A 19791-nucleotide genomic window follows, 5' to 3' on the forward strand; every position below is an offset into this window, starting at 1 on the left:
TAAGGATGTTGCAAAGATATCTGTTAAGGCCCCAACTATTTCCTCTCTCGCTTCCCACAGTAACCTGGGATAGACCCCATCCGGACCTGGGGACTTGTCCACCTTAATGCCTTTTAGAATACCCAACACTTCCTCCCTCCTTATGCCGACTTCACCTAGAGTAATCAAACATCTGTCCCTAACCTCAACATCCGTCATGTCCCTCTCCTCGGTGAATACCGATGCAAAGTACGCCTGCAAAGGCAGGGATTAATCAAGGATAGTCAGCATGACGTTGTCAGGGGGAGATCATGTCTAACAAATCTGATTGAATTTTTCGAGGCGGTGACTAGATGTGTAGATGAGGGTAAGGCAGCTGATGTAGTCTGCTTGGACTTCAGTAAGGCTTTTGATAAGGTCCCGCATGTGAGATTTGTCAAGAAGGTAAGAGCCCATTGGATCCAGGGTAATTTGGCAAATTGGATCCAAAATTGGCTTAGTGGCTGGAGGCAGATGTTAATGGTCGAGGGTTGTTTTTGATATTGGAAGCCTGTGACCAGTGGTGTACCGCAGGGATCGGTGCTGGGACCCTTGCTGTTTGTAGTGTACATTAATGATTTAGATGTGAATATAGGAGGTATGATCAGTAAGTTCGCAGACGACACGAAGATTGGTGGTGTCGTAAATAGTGAGGACGAAAGCCTTAGATTACAGGACGATATAAATGGGCTGGTAAGATGAGCAGATCAGTGGCAAATGGAATTTAATCCGGAGAAGTGTGAGGTGATGCATTTTGGGAGGACTAACAAGGCAAGGGAATATACAATGGATGGTAGGATCCAAGGAAGTACAGAAGGTCAGAGGGACCTTGGTGTACTTTTCCATAGATCACTGAAGGCAGCAGCACAGGTAGATAAGGTGGTTAGGAAGGCATATGGGATACTGGCTTTTATTAGCTGAGGCATAGAATATAAGAGCAGGAAGGTTTTGATGGAGCTGGATAAAACGCTGGTTAGGCCACAGCTGGAGTACTGTGTACAGTTCTGGGCACCACACTATAGGAAGGATGTGATTGCACTGGAGAGGGTGCAGAGGAGATTCACCAGGATGTTGCCTGGGCTGGAGCATTTCAGCTATGAAGAGAGAATGAAAAGACTGGGGTTGTTTTCCTTAGAGCACAGAAGGCTGAGGGGGGTACCTGATTGAGATATACAAAATTACGAGGGACATAGATCGTGTAGATAGGAAGAAACATTTTCCCCTAGCAAAGGTGTCAATAAGCAGTGGGCATAGATTTAAGGTAAGGGGCAGGAGATTTAGAGGGGATTTGAGAAAACATTTTTTCACCCAGATGGTGGTTGGAATCTGGAACACACTGCCTGAAGGGGTGGTAGAGGCAGGAACCCTCATAACATTTAAAAAGTATTTAGATGAACACTTGAAATACCATAGCATACAAGGCTACAGGCCAAGTGCTGGAAAATGGGATTAGAATAGATAGATGCTTGATGGCCAGCACGGACATGATGGGCCGAAGGCTGGCTACTGGCTACCACTTGATTCATTAGTCTCTGAAAATTGGCTGGGGCATTTTTTTTAGCCCAAATAACATCACTCCGCATTGGAAAAGACTGTCTGGAGTGACAAACACCAATATTTCTTTAGCTCAGGGTATTAAAGGAACCTACAGTATCCCTTTAACAAATTTATTTTTGTAAGAAACGTGGCACTGCCCACTCTGTCAATACAGTCTTCCAAGTGAGGAATTTGGTAGCAGTCTGCCTTTGTTACTGCATTAACGTTTCTATAGTCTATGCAGAATCTAGTTGAACCATCAGGTTTAGGCATCAACACCACTGGGGAACTCCAGCTGCTTTGACTGAGTTCAATTAGGCAGTTTTCTAGCATGTATTGGGTTTCTGATTTCCTTGGGCCTGTTTCTCTGGATGTAAGTAATAAAGATGCTGTTTTATAGGAAAAGATAGGGCGGCACAGTGGCGCAGTGGTTAGCACCGCAGCCTCACAGCTCCAGGGACCTGGGTTCGATTTTGGGTACTGCCTGTGCGGAGTTTGCAAGTTCTCCCTGTGTCTGCGTGGGTTTCCTCCGGGTGCTCCGGTTTCCTCCCACATGCCAAAGACTTGCAGGTTGATAGGTTAATTGGCCATTATAAATTGCCCCTAGTATAGGTAGGTGGTAGGGAAATATATAGGGACAGGTGGGGATGTGATAGGAATATGGGATTAATGTAGGATTAGTATAAATGGGTAGTTGATGGTCGGCACAGACTCGGTGGGCCGAAGGGCCTGTTTCAGTGCTGTATCTCTAAACTAAACTAAACTAAACTAAACTACATCCACATCATGTATGGTTGTACATAATAAAAACAAGAAATGCTGGAAATACTCAGCAGGTCTGGCAGCATCTGTGCAGAGAGCAGCAGAGTTAACATTTCAGGTCAGAGACCCTTTCAGCGGTTCACCCGATAAAGGCAGTAATACTAACGCCTCATCCCCTGGTTGAAATGTTCGGTTCTTGACATGCTTGTCGGCCCATTTCTTCATAGTTGTTTGGGAAGCTTGAAGGTGTTGCTGAGCCACTTTGCAGGCTCTTGTGGGCCGATCCCGGATCATGGATACATAATCAAATCCCAGAAGATTTGTCCCTCTGTTCTAAAAACCTTTCTTTAATTAGTTTTTGAGGACCTCTTATCTCATGTCCATAAGCTAATTCAAAAGGACTAAAACCGGTCGACTCATTAGGTGAATTCTATTGGCAAACAAAAGTAGTTCTAGCCCTTTATCCCAATCACGGGGATATTCATGATAGTATGCTCGAATCATCATTATGAGGGTCTGATGGTACCTTTCTAAAGCCCCTTGTATCTGGGTGGTATGCTGAAGACCCTAACTGTATTATTCCCAAAATACCCATAACTTACTGATAAATCTTCGACATAAAATTGGAACCTTGATCCGACTGAATCTCAATCGGTAATCCATATCTAGTGAAGAACTGAGTTAACTTCTCTACCACTACCTTAGCAGAAATTATTCTCAAGGGAATGGCCTCTGGGAACTGAGCAGCCATATCCATGATAGTGAGTTGTCATGCAGACCCCCCATCTGCCAAGAATGAGGCATATTAATTTTGCCATATGAACATTGATTTTAAATTGTTGCTGGAGTGAAGAAATGGCTTGTTTGAAGAACATCAGACACTTTGCTGGAAGAACATTTGCATACTCAGAGACAGTGCTTGGAGAGGCAAAAGAATTACTCACTGATCCAATTAACCCAAATGGATTTTGATCACCAGACATTGAAGGTGTAAGGAAGCGCATTACAGGGTCTGCTAAGACAATACAATCCACAAACTCAGAAGTGGTTAAGCCAGTTAGTCACATGACTGACCTGCTGGCTAACTTGGGTTTTTATTTGTGTCACACAGAAAAAAATTCAGAAGGCAGTGTTGCAACTGAAGCTGGAACAAGTAAGCCTCTTTCCTGACTGTGCCTCTCTCACTTTCTCCCAAGCCACTGGACCCACGGAAGACACATAAACCTCAAGAGAGAAAAGACTCCTACATCAAAACAAGTTGAAGCATGAACTGGCACCCAAAGATTAGAAGAACTTACCGGCAACCAAGGACTCCACATTGAAATCAAAGGACAGTAAATAACTAACAGAGATTGCCTCCAAAATTTTCCCCTTCATTCTTCTCCATTTTTCTGTCTCTATCTGCGTGTGTGTTTATTACTTATGCATGCTAGCGTGGTCACTTTGCATATTCGTAGTCGTTAACCGGATTAGAGTTTAAGATCAATAAACTTCCACCTTTCTTGTTTAAGTCTAAGAAAACCTGTCTTAATTGATTTCTTTGCCTTACAATTGGAACAGTAGGAGCTAAAAATATGGTGTTTCTAAAATTAAACCCTATTACGATTAAACCAGGCAAAGGCTGAGAGGGAACCCCGAGACCCATTCTCACCTGGACGTAACAGAAATTTCAGGGCTTGCTACCTGGATTTGACCCAAAGACAAATGAGGAAACTGGAAGTGGGAAGTCAAATTAATCCCACTCAAAAAGAGAAAAGATTTCAATACAGGTTTTCTTGTGGTTGTGTGTGCTAAAATTTTAACAAGTCTGCAACTGAAACCAGTAGCTCCCCAAGCCAGGGTGCAGTAACTTGGAATAAGTTAAAAGCACTGTCTATGAAGGAGTTGAGGAGTTGGGAACATAAAAATTGACTATAAAAGTTTTTATAGGTATGTGAAGAGAAAAAGTTGGTGAAGACAAATGTAGATCACTTAAAGTCAGAAACAGGGGAATTTATTATGGGGAACAAAGAAATGGCTGACCAACTAAATGCATACTTTGGTTCTGTCTTCACAAAGGAGGACACAAATATCATACCAGAAATGTTGGGGAACACAGGGTTTAGTGAGAAGGAGGAACTGAAGGAAATCAGTATTAGTAGAGAAATGGTGTTGGGGAAATTGATGGGATTGAAGGCCAATAAATCCCCAGGGCCTGATAATCTACATCCCAGAGTACCTAAGGAAGTAGCCAGAGAAATAGTGGATGCATTGGATGGTCATCTTCCAAGATTCTGTAGACTCTGGAACAGTTCCTACAGATTGGAGGGTAGCTAATGTAACCCCACTATTTAAAAAGGGAGGTAGAGAGAAAAGAGGGAATTATAGACCAGTCAGCCTGACGTCGGTCGTGGGGAAAATTCTAGAGTCCATTATCAAAGGTTTTACAGCAGAGCACTTGGAGAACAGTGGTAGAATCAGACAGTCAGCATGGATTTACGAAAGGGAAATCCTGCTTGACAAATCTACTAGAATTCTTCGAGGATGTAACTCGTAGAGTTGTTCAGGGACAGACAGTGGATGTAGTTTATTCGGAGTTCCAGAAGGCTTTCGACAAAGTTCCACATAAGAGATTAGCGTGTAAAATTAAAGCGCATGGAATTGGGGGTAGTGTATTGCGATAGAAAATTGGTTGGCAGACAGGAAACAGAGAACAGGAATAAACGTATCTTTTTCCGAATGGCAGGCAGTGACTAGTAGGGTGCCGCAGGGATCGGTACTAGGACCACAGCTATTCACAATATATATTAATGATTTAGATGAGGGAACTAAATGTAGTATCTCCAAATTTGCAGATGACACAAAACTGGGTGGGAGGGTGCGTTGTGAGGAGGATGCAGGGTGGTGCAGGCTTCAGGGTGATTTGGACAAGTTGAGTGAGTGGGCAAATGCATGGCAGATGCAGTATAATGTGGATAAATGTGAGGCTATCCACTTTGGTAGCAAAAACAGGAAGGCAGATTATTATCTGAACAACTATAAACTGAGAGAGGGGAATATGCAGCGAGACCTGGGTGTTCTCGTACACAAGTCCCTGAAGGTAAGCATGCAGGTGCAACAGGCGGTAAAAAAGGCAAATGGTACGTTGGCCTTCATAGCGAGAGGATTAGAGTACAGGAGCAGGGATGTCTTGCTGCAATTATACAGGGCCTTGGTGAGACCACACCTGGAATATTGTGTGCAGTTTTGGTCTCCTTATCTGAGAAATGAAGTTCTTGTTATAGAGGGAGTGCAGCGAAGGTTTACCAGACTGATTCCTGGGATTGCGGGACTGATGTATGAGGAGAGATTGAGTCAGTTCGGATTCTATTCGCTGGAGTTCAGAAGAGTGAGGGGGGGATCTCACAGAAACCTATAAAATTCTAACAGGACTTGACAGGGTAGATGCAGGAAGGATGTTCCCAATGGTGGGGGAGTCTAGAATCAGGGGTCATAGTCTAAGGATACGGGGTAAACCTTTCAGGACTGAGATGAGGAGAAATTTCTTCACCCAGAGAGTGGTGAGCCTGTGGAATTCGCTACCACAGAAAGTAGTTGAGGCCAAAACATTGTATGTTTTTAAAGAACAAAGAACAGTACAGCACAGGAACAGGCCATTCGGCCCTCCAAGCCTGCGCCGATCTTGATGCCTGTCTAAACTAAAACCTTCTGCACTTCCGGGGTCCGTATCCCTCTCTTCCCATCCTATTCATGTATTTGTCAAGATGTCTCTTAAATGTCTCTATGGTACCTGCTTCCACCACCTCCCCCAGCAACAAGTTCCAGGCACTCACCACCCTCTGTGTAAAGAACTTGCCTCGCACATCCCCTCTAAACTTTGCCCCTCTCACCTTAAACCTATGTCCCCGAGTAACTGACTCTTCCACCCTGGGAAAAAGCTTCTGACTATCCACTCTGTCCATGCCGCTTATAACTTTGTAAACCTCTATCATGTCGCCCCGCCACCTCCGTCGTTCCAGTGAAAACAATCCGAGTTTATACAACCTCTCCTCATAGCTAATGCCCTCCAGACCAGGCAACATCCTGGTAAACCTCTTCTGTACCCTCTCCAAAGCCTCCACGTCCTTCTGGTAGTGTGGCGACCAGAATTGCACGCAATAATCGAAGCGTGGCCTAACTAAAGTTCTGTACAGCTGCAACATGACTTGCCTATTTTTATACTCAATGCCCCGACCGATGAAGGCAAGCATGCCGTATGCCTTCTTGACTCCCTTATCCACCTGCATTGCCACTTTCAGTCACCTGTGTACCTGTACGCCCAGATCTCTCTGACTGTCAATACTCCTAAGGGTTCTGCCATTTACTGTATACGTCCCACCTGCATTAGACCTTCCAAAATGCATTACCTCACATTTGTCCGAATTAAACTGCATCTGCCATTTCTCCGCCCAAGTCTCCAACCGATCCATATCCTGCTGTACCCTCTGACAATCCTCATCACTGTCCGCAACTCCACCAACCTTTGTGTCGTCCGCAAACTTACTAATCAGACTAGCTACATTTTCCTCCAAATCATTTCTATCATTCAAGAAGGAGTTAGATATAGCTCATGGGGCGAAAGGGATAAAAGGATATGGGGGGAAAGCAGGAACAGGTTACAGAGTTGGATGATCAGCCATGTTCATAATGAATGGCAGAGCAGGCTCGAAGGGCCGTATGGCCTACTCCTGCTCTTATTTTCTATGTTTCTATGTAAAACGGCTGAGCAGTGTGGGTTCACTGTACGTGGCAAGGCTAGGAAGTCTGAACTCCTAAGACTGGTGGCCAACCATTTTTCCTGTGAATCTGAAGAAGCAGAAGCAGTGTTAGAAATAGACTCTGACAAGGCACTACTAGCAAAGATACAACTGGAACAAAGGAAACTTGAATTAGAAGACAGGGAAAGATAAAGAGAAAGAGAGAGACAGGAGAGAGAGAAAGAAAGAGCCTTCCAGAAGGAATGTGAAGACAAAAAGATGGAGAAGAGAGAAAGAGAAAGAACCTTCCAGAAAGAATGCGAAGAGAGCGAACTGAAGCTGCTTGAGTTAACTATGGGGCGACAGAGTAACCCCAGTGAAAGCACGACCAATATGGAGAAGCGTAATTCAGGGCTGGGTACAGAACTGTTAAAAACTCTCCCAACTGATCCCAAAATTCAATGAGGGAGATGTGGAAGAATTTTTTGTGTCTTTTGAAAAAATGGCAAGGCAGTTAAAATGACCAGCTAAGGCTTGGAATCTGATGATGCAGAGCAAATTAATAGGAAAAGCCCATGAGGTTTATTCCATGTTGCCAGATGAGAATTCATCAGAATATGAACTGACAAAAAATGCTATCCTTGGGGCATATGAGTTAGTACCAGAAGCCTTTCATCAAACATTTAGGACCCTCAAGAAGCAAGCTGATCAAATTTATCTGGAGTTTGAGAGAAATAAGAAGCTGGCTTTTGACGAGTGGCTGAGGTTTCTTAAAGTGCCACGCTCAGCTATGAAAATCTCAGAGAAGTAATCTTGCTAGAAGAATTTAAAAACTCTCTCCCACTCTCCATAAAGACACATGTGGAGGAACACATGGAGCCCAGCAGGCAGCGTTCCTGGCCAATGAGTTTTCTCTCATTGATAAGTCAATTTCCCAGGGGAAAACTTTTCCAAATCACCTCCACAAATCTTAAAAAGGACAAAGGGTGGGTATGTGATAAAAGCCTAAGCAGTCCTGGGAGGGAAGGAAAAGCAGGAGGTACAGGGGGCCCTTCTCCAGCCAAAAAGGAAGGTGCTGTGAGTAGGAGCGATACCCAGAGACCTGTGAACTTCCATTGTCATAAAGCAGGGCATTTAAGAGCTGACTGTGGAAACTAAAAGGAAAACCTGTAGGATTATTCGGGGCACACCCTCCCAGTGAAGGAGAAGGGAACCTGAAGGAAAGCACAGCAGAACAAGCTGTGGCTATAACTGCAGTAAGAGTGAGGCCCAGGACATCTACTGCTGCAAGTGCAGGAAAATTTAATAGGATTCCTGAAGGTTATCAGGGTTTTGTATCTGAAGCAGAGGGAGTCCCTGATTGCTACTATTTAAAGAATAAGGTTCTGATGAGGAAATGGAGTTCTCCTCACAGATCTGAGAGCAAGAAATGGACAGTGGTTCACCAGTTAGTGGTGCTGCAGAGGTACCGGAGAGAAATAGTAAGAATGGCCCATGAGATTGCAGTGGCTGTACATGCCAGTATACGAAAAACCATAGTCCGCATAAGACAGCAGTTTGACTGGCCAAATCTCCACAAAGATGTGGTGGAGTACTGTCGGAGTTGCCACATGTGTCAGGTTGAGGGGAAACCCCAACCTACAGTGAAACCTGCACCCCTAAATCCTGTACCGGTATTAGGAGGACCCACCAGCAGAGGGCTGGTAAACTGTAAGGGACCCCTGCTGAGAACAAAAGGGGATAGGCAGGCATAATGCTGGATAAAGGTTAGAAAGGCACAGGGAAAAAGGGACCAATAGGGCAGGTTAAAGGAAGTCCAGGAAGAATCCCAGATGAAAAACTCTAAAGTCCGGTCAGCCAACACCGAAATATTTGAAAAATTACACCCTACATCCTCCTATGTAAATACAGACACTGGAAGCACCTCACCAGACTTGCTAACGACATTTACAGGAAACAGCAGAGACAAAGAAAGTCTTCAAGAGGGCAGAGAAACTGTGAGGGTGATGCCTCGCCTAGTCGAAGTGCCACAGGGGAGTGCAGCAGAATCTGGACAAATACCTGCAAGCAGGAGTTTCCCAGAGGACAAAGGGAAGATTAGCAAAGAATCCACACCCCCCACACCCCCGGTCAGGGCAAAGGGAACTAGCCATCCCCTAAGGTGAAAAGCTCTTGCATGACTTATCAAAGTACTGAAAGAGAGTTCAGAGTGGAACCGCCGACTGCCACCACCCCTGAGAAGAACTCCAACCTAGGGCTAATTAAATCGAATCCACCCCCTTGCAGACCTCAACAAGAACAAAGACACCTTAGGCAGTCATGGAAATGTGCAAACTGAAAAAGAAATGCCCCCAAAAACATGTTTATTGGGATGCCAACAAGGGCCGTATAAAGCAGCACTGCTACCAAGAAAAGACAGGCTGTAACAATTGTTAGGGTTCTGAATGAATGAGAGAGATGCATGTGTGTTTTCCTGCACCTGGCTTCTCTCTTGTCCCTTTTAATAAGATCCTCTTTTTAAAAAACCGCATTTCATTCCGCTGGGTGTGGAGGTGTCATGCCAACCCCCCACCTGCCAAGAATGAGGCATATTAATTTTGCCACATGATCATTTATTTTAAACTGTTGCTGGAGTGAAGAAATGACTTGTTTGAAGATCATCAGACACTTGGCTGGAAGAACATTTGCATACTAAGAGACAATGCTTAGAGAGACAAAAGAATTACTCCCTGATCCAATTAGCCTAGATGGATTGTGATCACCAGACACTGAAGGTGTAAAGAAGCGCATTCCAGGGCCTGCTAAGACAATACAATCCACAAACGCAGAAGTGGTTAAGCCAGTTAGTCACATGACTGACCTGCTGGCCAACTTGGGTTTTTATTCAGAAGGCAGTTTTGCAACTGAAGCTGGAACAAGCAAGCCTCTCTCCTGGCTGTGTCTCTCTCGCTTTCTCCCAAGCCATCAGACCCATGGAAGACAAGTAAACCTCAAGAGAGAAAAGACTCCTACATCGAAACAAGTTGAAGCATGAACTGGGCCCCAACAAATAGCAGGAAGCACCAGCAACCAAAGACTCCACATTGAACTCAAAGGACAGTAAATAACTACAAGAGATTGCCTCAAACTTTTCCCCTTCATTCTTCTCTACTTTTCTGTCTGTATCTGTGTGTGTGTTTGTCGCGCATACATGCTAGCGTGGTCACTTCACATATTCGTTAACCGGATTAGAGTTTAAGATGAATAAACTTCCACCTTTCTTGTTTAAATCTAAGAAAACCTGTCTTGATTGATTTCTTTGTCTTACAATTGGAGCAGTGAACAAGGATTCACTGAGGGGGAGCTAAAATCATGGTGTTCCTAAAATTAATCCCTGTTACGGTTAAACCAGGCAAAGGCTGAGAGGGAACCCTAGATCACTTCTCACCTGCTCGTAACAGAGTATATATTGGAGTCCCGCTTTTGTTTCCGGTAAAGGTCTTACACAGTCAATAAACACCCTGCTAAACGGTCCCCCAAAACTGGTATGGGAATTAGAGGTGCCAGTTTTATGGCAGGTTGCGATTTTCCCACAATCTGGCACATATGGCATGTTTTACAAAACTGCACCATGTCCTTGGTAAGACCTCGCTGGTAAAGATGTTGACTTATAAGTGATTGGGTCTTAGGGATCCCCACATGTCCCACTATAGGAATTTCATGGGCTATCTTTAATATTTCCCGGTGATACTTGGGCGGTACTACTATCTGGTGGACAACTGTCCATTCTTCGTCCACACGTAGGTGAGGAAGTCTCCACTTCCTCATCAGAATCCCATTTTTAATATAGTAGCCTTCTGGAACTCCCTTTGCCTCAGCTTCAGTTAGAGTTGATTGTGCCTCTTTATTTAACTCTGGATCGGTTTGCTGAGCCTTGATCAGAGAAGACTTGTCGAACATTTCCTTCAGATTATCCAAATTCCCGAAGAATATTTCAAATATTCGGCTACCTGTCTGTCTGTCTGTGGTACCAACTTTACCTCCAACAGTGGAACTCGTTTAGCCATTGCTCGGGTCTGTACACATGAAGGAAAAATTCCTCGAACCTTTTCCCGCAATTGTTCTGTCTCTTTAACTTCACTTGTTTTTTCTGTGACTACTGGAGAAGCTTGTACCTTCACTACGGCCAAATCATTCCCCAGGAGTAGGTCAACTCTGTCAATCAGCAAACTATGGACAACTCCTACAGTTGCCATTCCAGATACTAGGTTACGCTCTAGGTGCATCCAGTACAAAGGTATAGGTATATACTCCCCACCATATCATTCACTAACACCTTGGCATTCAGTACTTTCTCTGATGGAAAAGTTATGCCTTTTCCCAGCAAAAGAGTTTGGGTGGCTCCTGTATCCCTAAGTATAACTATAGGTTTACCTACCTCACTTCAGAGATAAGGAATTACTTACCTTTTGACAAGAATTCCCAAGAGCTCTCAGGTATCTTGTTCACATCCCCTGCACTCACAGCAGTTTTTGTACTTGGTCTTACAACTGCAATCAGAGTTCAGCCTGATCTGTCCTACTGTCAGTCAGGGCCCCTTTCTTTACATTGTGTACCCCAATAAGTCCCATGGGTTTACCTTGCAACTTCCAGCATTCTACATGAAGGTGTCCCACCTTGTGACAATGGTAACACTTAGGCTTGCGGACCTCACTTCCACCCTCAGCATCTCCCTTTCTGGCCTGAGGAGGAGATCCTGGGGTGTTCCCAGCTGTCCCTTCTTGGCCCAGGCTACTTGCCTTCCTTTCACCCTCCCACTTTCTACCCTTCGCCGGTTTGTGGGAGTGCCGAACAAGCTCGCAATCATCAGCGATTTCCGCTGCCCGTCTGCCTGTCTGGTTCTCTACATGGGTTCCTGATTCCATGTATTTCAGCATTTGCAGGTTGTTTTATTTTGTCCTCACATACACATTTAAGCTACCTCAGCTTATCTGCTGCTGAAACCGTCATCCATGCCTTTGTTACTTCCAGACTTGCCTATCCTAACACATTTCTGGCTAGCTTCCCAGGTTCTACCCTCAATAAACTTGAGGTGATCCAAAACTCTGCTGCCTACGTCCTAACTTGTATCAAATCCTGTTCATCCACCACCCGGTTCTCACTAATCTATAGTGGCTCTCAGCTCAATTTTAAGATTCTCCTTGTCGTTTTCAAATTCCTCCATGGTCTTGCCCCTCCCTATCTCTGTAATCTCCTTCAGCCCCACAATCCTCTGAGATATCTGGATTCATCTAATTCTGGCCTCTTGAGCATCCCTGATTTTAATCACTCTACCATTGGTGGCTGCACCTTCAGCTGCCCCAAGCTCTGAAATTCCCTCCCTAAGCCTCTCCTCCTCTCTACCTCGCTTTCCTCCTTTATGAGACTCCCTAATGACCAAGGCTTTTGCCATCTGCCCTAATATCTCCTTATATGGCTCGGTGTCATACTTTGTTTTATAATGTCCCCGTGAAGCATCTTGGACATTTTATTACTTTAAAGGCCCTGCATAAATACAGGTTGTTGTTAAGGGTAAGGGATTTATGGCAAAGAACAGGAAAAAGCTTTACACAGAGGATGAGATTGCTGAATGCACCATTAGAATAAGTGATTGATTTATTTAAGAATAGTTTTAATAGATGGTTGACTAAAAGGCGGGATAAAGGCCTGTGGGAATAGAGTGCACACATGGGATTTGGAATACTGCTCATGTGGAGGATAGACACCAACCATGTAAATTCTACACACAATTTTCCTTGTTTGGATATTTACTCAGATAACATTATATTTCTTTAATTAACAAAAGGCAATCATTTTCCTCATTATTAGAAAAACAATTACATTTCCTACCTAACAATTGCAACTACACTTTAAAAATAAGAAATTAATTGGCTGCCAATCATTTTGAGAATGTGAAAGCTAATTTTTTCTATTTCTTTAATGTAAGTTTGATGACAGCAGGCCGGTTTATTGATGACAGTGAGTGTCAGAGTGACCAATTCATTAGTGATAGATCGGTTACTTAATTCCACGGACAAGCACGTAAATCATGAAATCTTGCCTAAGCAATAAAAATGGTAGAACTACTCCTTGATGAGTTGATGGGCTCTGACAATTAAGCAATGCTAAGTGAAACATTGTTGAATTACACGTTTCAAAAATAAACAAATAAGCAGAAGAACACAACAAAGGTTCATGAAGAGATCATTTGACCTATCAAAGCACATTCTTGAATGCATTCCCTCATGATGAGAGAGGACTTTGAATGCTATTTGTAGCAAAATTATAAACATGTTCTTCACAAAATCATTTATGATTGCACAGCTAACTGCTCACAGAGGAAATCTTTCTCCCGTGCTGGGACAGACTTTTGTATTCTAGTGCAATCAGTAGCAAATGATCTGAATAGATAGCTATTTGAAGAAGAGCAGTGGGAGTTCTCCCCCATTTCCTAGCCCATATTTATCTCTCAACCAACATCACTAGTTACCTGACAAAGATGTCATGGAACAAAAGGCAAAGGGAGTGGTAATAATTGTAGTTCTTTGGGCCTCCTTATCTCGAGAGACAATGGATACGCGCCTGGAGGTGCTACAACTAATACCACTCCCTTTGTCTTTTATTCCATGGCATCTTTGTCATTTAATCTCTCCTGCCCTCTGCCCTATCACAGCCCTTCCCTTTTGTTCTCATTCCCCTCCCCGACCCTTTTCACTTGCTTAAAACCTATTGTATTTCTAACCTTTGCCAGTTATGATGAAAGGTCATCGACCTGAAACGGTAACTCTGTTTCTCTTTCCAAAGATGTTACCAGACCTGCTGAGTATTTCCAGCACTTTCTGCTTTTATATCAGATTTCCAGTGTCTGCAGTATTTCGCTTTTATTTATTATATCACTAGTTACCCGGTGATTATCTCATTACTACTTGTGGGAGCCTGCTGTGTGAAAATTGACTGCCATGTCTCCTCCATGAATACACTTCAAAAGTACTTCATTGGTTGTAACTTTAGGATATAAGTCTTATATATAAGTCTTTCTTTTTGTTCTATATCACATTATTCAGAGCGCTTTACAACGTGATTTTGTAACTGTTATTTTCAAAGTCAAAGCCATACCAGGTACAAGGAATACTGGGACAGGAATAGGCCATTCAACCCTTCAAGCCCATTCTGCCATTCAATTAGTTCATGGTTCATCCATAGCTCAACTCTTGAATTAAATACATTTTGGCAAGGGAGAATTGCTAATTCTGATCAGTGAAGTTCAGGTACAAATGTTAAATGGCCATGGGAGATCTCTTTCAACATTCCCCGTTCCTGCGTAACTGTCTTTAATATCCTTTGATTCAAATTTTGGCGTGATTTTACTGTTTTTGCTGATCACTTATGCTAACTTAATTGAATGGAAAACGGACCAATTTTTTGACACTCAATGTTTAAGTACTCCCAGGTGAGTTTGAGCATAGATGCAAATGCAACTCCCTTATACTCTGTATCATAAAGTAGTGTATAGGAATATAGAACTGAAGTAGACTAATCAGCCCATCAAGCCCACTCCACCATTCAGTTAGATCATGGCTTATCTCCACTTCAACACCATTAAACCACCTTTGCTCCATATCTCTTCATACCCTTCCCTAACAAAAATCTATATAGCTCGGTCTTGAACATTTCAGTTGATCCAACATCTACAGCCTTTTGGGGGAGTGATTCCACTACCCATAGTGTGAAAAGGTATTTCCTGATTGTGCCCCCTTGTTCTGGATTTCACCCATAAGAGGAAATATCCTCTCTTCATCTACCTTTATTGAATTCCTTTATCATTTTAAACACCTCAGCTAGATTCCCGCTCAACCTTCCAAACAAAAAGGCCTATAAGCCAAGTTGATGAAACCTGTCCTCATAATTTAACCCTCTGACCCCTAGTGAGGAGGTTTCATTAACAGAAAGGAAGATAAATATGGTTAAAGTGACAAACAGAGTCACTGCCTGACTGCACCCTATTCTTTTTGTCCACCCATCCTTTTCATTTGGGGATATAGGGATTAAAATTGAACCATCATTGAATGCTCCCCACAATACTCTAGACACAAGAATAAACAGCTCTTCAGCCCATTGTGGCTGTGCCAGCTCTTTGAAAGAACTATCCAACAATTCCCACTCACATGCTCTGCAATGTTCTTTCCTTCTCAAGTATTTATCCTATTCCCTTTTGAAAGTTATGATTCAATTTGCTTCCACCGTCACTTCAGGCAGTGCATTCAATTCACTCCACGTGATATCAAGAAACGACTGAAGGCACTGGATACTGCAAAAGCTATGGGCCCTGACAATATTCCGGCAATAGTACTGAAGACCTGTGCTCCAGAACTTGCCGCGCCCCTAGCCAAGCTGTTCCTGTACAGCTACGACACTGGCATCTACCCTGCAATGTGGAAAATTTCCCGGGTATGTCCAGGACAAGTCAAACCTGGCCAATTACCGCCCCATCCGTCTACTCTCAATCGTCAGCAAAGTGATGGAAGGTGTTGTCGACAGTGCTATCAAGTAGCACGAGCTTAGCAATAACCTGCTCAGTGACGATCAGTTTTGATTCTGCAAGGTCCACTCAGCTCCTGACCTCATTACAGCCTTGGTTCAAATATGGACAAAAGAGCCGAACTCAAGAGGTGAGGTGAGAGTGACTGCCCTTGACATCAAGGCGGCATTTAACTGAGTATGGCATCAAGGAGCCCGAGCAAAACTGAGGTCAATGGGAGACAGGGGGAAAACTCTCCACTGGTTGGAGTCATACCTAGCACAAAGGAAGATGGTTGTGGTTGTTGAAGGTCAATCATCTCAGCTCCAGGACATCACTGCAGGAGTTCCTCAGGGTAGTGTCCTAGGCCCAAACATCTTGAGCTGTTTCATCAATGACTATCTTTCAATCATAAAGTTAGAAGTGGGGATGTTCGCTGATGATTGCACAATATTCAGCACCATTCGCGACTCCTCAGATACTGAAGCGGTCCATGTAGAAATACAACAAGGCCTGGACAATATCCAGTCTTGGGCTGTTAAGTGGCAAATAACATTCATGCCACACAGTGACAGGCAATTTCTATCTCAACAAGAGAGATTCTAATTATCTCCTGTTGACATTCAATGGTATTACGATCACTGAATCCCCCACTATCAACATCCTGGGGGTTACCATTGCCCAGAAACCGGAGTAACCATATAAATACCATGGCTACAAGAGCAGGTCTGAGGCTAGGAATCCTGCAGCAAGTAACTCATCTCCTGACTCCCCAAAAAAGCCTGTCCAGCATCTACAAGACACAAGTCAGGGGTGTGATGGAATACTCTCCACTTGCCTGGATTGGTGCAGCTCCAATAACACTCAAGAAGCTCAACTCCATTCAGGACAAAGCAGCCCCCTTGATTGGCACACCATCCACAAACATTTACTCCCTGCACCACCGACGCACAGTGGCAGCAGTGTGTACCATCTACAAGATGCACTGCAGCAATGCCCCAAGGCTCCTTAGACAGCATCTTCCAAACCCGCGACCTCTACCACCCAGAAGGACAAGGGCAGCAGATGCATGGAGACACCACCAACTGCAAGTACCCCTCCAAGCCACACACCATTCTGACTTTGAACTATATCGCCGTTCCTTCACTGTCACTGGGTCAAAATCCTGGAACTCCCTTCCTAACAGCACTGTGGGTGTACCTATCCCACATGGACTGCAGCAGTCCAAGAATGCAGATCACCACCACCTTCTCAAGGGCAATTAGGGATGGGCAATAAATGCTGGCCTAGCCTGCAATGCCCACATCCCAGGAACGAAAAAAAATTTGGGTCAAAGGTGGGTATATGCAGTTAGATTGCAGATCAACCATGATCTCATTTAATGGCAGACAGGTTCAAGGGGCTAAATAGGCGACTCCTATTTCGATGTTCTTATGCTCCTGCTCCTCCTGGTCATATAAAGAAAATACCAAACTTACGTTGTATTTAGAATTAGAATTAGAATTAGAACATTACAGCGCAGTACAGGCCCTTCGGCCCTCGATGTTGCGCCGACCTGTGAAACCATCTGACCTACACTATTCCATTTTCATCCATATGTCTATCCAATGACCACTTAGATGCCCTTAAAGTTGGCGAGTCTACGACTGTTGCAGGCAGGGCGTTCCACGCCCCTACTACTCTCTGAGTAAAGAAACTACCTCTGACATCTGTCCTATATCTATCACCCCTGAACTTAAAGCTATGTCCCCTCATGTTTGCCATCACCATCCGAGGAAAAAGACTCTCACTATCCACCCTATCTAACCCTCTGATTATCTTATATGTCTCTATTAAGTCACCCCTCCTCCTCCTTCTCTCCAACGAAAACAACCTCAAGTCCCTCAGCCTTTCCTCGTAAGACCTTCCCTCCATACCAGGCAACATCCTAGTAAATCTCCTCTGCACCCTTTCCATAGCTTCCACATCCTTCCTGTAATGCGGTGACCAGAACTGCACGCAATACTCCAGGTGCGGTCTCACCAGAGTTTTGTACAGCTGCAGCATGACCTCGTGGCTCCGAAACTCGATCCCCCTACTAATAAAAGCTAACACACCATATGCCTTCTTAACAGCCCTATTAACCTGGGTAGCAACCTTCAGGGATTTATGCACCTGGACACCAAGATCTCTCTGTTCATCTACACTACCAAGAATCTTCCCATTAGCCCAGTACTCTGCATTCCTGTTACTCCTTCCAAAGTGAATCACCTCGCACTTTTCCGCATTAAACTCCATTTGCCATCTCTCAGCCCAGCTCTGCAGCCTATCTATGTCCCTCTGTAACCTACAACATCCTTCGGCACTATCCACAACTCCACCGACCTTCGTGTCATCCGCAAATTTACTAACCCACCTTTCTACACCCTCTTCCAGGTCATTTATAAAAATGACAAACAGCAGTGGCCCCAAAACAGATCCTTGCGGTACACCACTAGTAACTAAACTCCAGGATGAACATGCCATCAACCACCTCCCTCTGTCTTTCAGCTAGCCAATTTCTGATCCAAAGCTTTAAATCACCTTCAACCCCATACTTCCGTATTTTCTGCAATAGCCTACCATGGGGAACCTTATCAAACGTCTTACTGAAATCCATATACACCACATCCACTGCTTTACCCTCATCCACCTGTTTGGTCACCTTCTCGAAAAACTCAATAAGGTTTGTGAGGCACGACCTACCCGTCACAAAACCGTGCTGACTATCGCTAATGAACTTATTCTTTTCAAGATGATTATAAATCCTGTCTCTTATAACCTTTTCCAACATTTTACCCACAACCGAAGTAAGGCTCACAGGTCTATAATTACCAGGGCTGTCTCTACTCCCCTTCTTGAACAAGGGGACAACATTTGCTATCCTCCAGTCTTCCGGCACTATTCCTGTCGACAATGACAACATAAAGATCAAGGACAAAGGCTCTGCAATCTCCTCCCTGGCTTCCCAGAGAATCCTAGGATAAATCCCATCTGGCCCAGGGGACTTATCTATTTTCACACTTTCCAAAATTGATAACACCTCCTCCTTGTGAACCTCAATCCCATCTAGCCTAGTAGCCTGAATCTCAGTATTCTCCTCGACAACATTTTCTTTCTCTACTGTAAATAGAGTTGTCTTGGGGCTCTTCTCCTCTATCACCCATGGAAGTGATTGGAGCACAGCGCATGCTGCTATCACTTTTGACTGAAAATGGCAATCAGGGTCCTTGAACCCCGCTTTGCGCATTGAATGGATCTACCACCTGGAGCAAGTTTTTAGTGTGCAGTGACAAGTCCCCTTCAAAATATTGCTGGCCACATTGCCAAGGCTAATAGACAGTGAGGTTACTTACCCCATTTGAAGGCCATTGCCACTCAGTTAACACCAGGCAACACACATTAAAATCAACCCCAATAAATCCTATGTACTGAGCTGTTTCTTAGGCACCAAGAGCCTAGTGGACAATCTTATTGACCAATTGAGTACATTTAATGAAGTTTGTGAGTACCTTCTAATCTGATGTTAGGCAGATCCTATAGATGGAGCTTTTAATGTGACTTCTGGTGATAATAACTATGCTGCTATATACAGGCTGTTCTGAGCCTTCTACAGAAAGGAGACTGAGGCATTGGTGGCCATTGAGAGTAGAGAGACAGACGTGATTCCGGGGCCTAGGGGTCTAAATTATGAAGAGTTGAACTTATTTCATTTTGCATACAGGATTTAGGATTCATAAACTATTGAAAGGCATCAATAATTTATATTTTGAACTTGTGTGTGAAAATAGACCTTGAATATACAAGTCCAAAATTAACAGGCCTGAAGTGAAACTACAATTTTTTTTTCCTAACAGAACACTCAAGCACAGAATGGGCTCCTAGCAAAAAGAAGTCAATGCTGCATTAACTAACTTCCTTAAAATTAAAGAGCTCAATAAATGTTTGCCCATGGGCAGATTGGGAGTTATTAGAATCAGTTGGAGATGACCAGATATTCTCTATTGAAAATTGTTCTTCCCAGTTCCCTGAGGGGAGAACATTGTCATGCTCTATATAGAAAGCCATTGGTCAGGAATAAACAACGATGTGTACAAGATTAGACAGATATTTCAGGATTAGGGATAGACAGAAACTTTGTTAACCCTGCTTCCATAAAATCCATGCTGCAATAGATCACACATGGCCTTTGGAAGGAAGAAACTA

This window comes from Heterodontus francisci, chromosome 4 (genome assembly GCF_036365525.1).
Source record: "Heterodontus francisci isolate sHetFra1 chromosome 4, sHetFra1.hap1, whole genome shotgun sequence".
In the NCBI taxonomy this organism is placed as follows: domain Eukaryota; kingdom Metazoa; phylum Chordata; class Chondrichthyes; order Heterodontiformes; family Heterodontidae; genus Heterodontus; species Heterodontus francisci.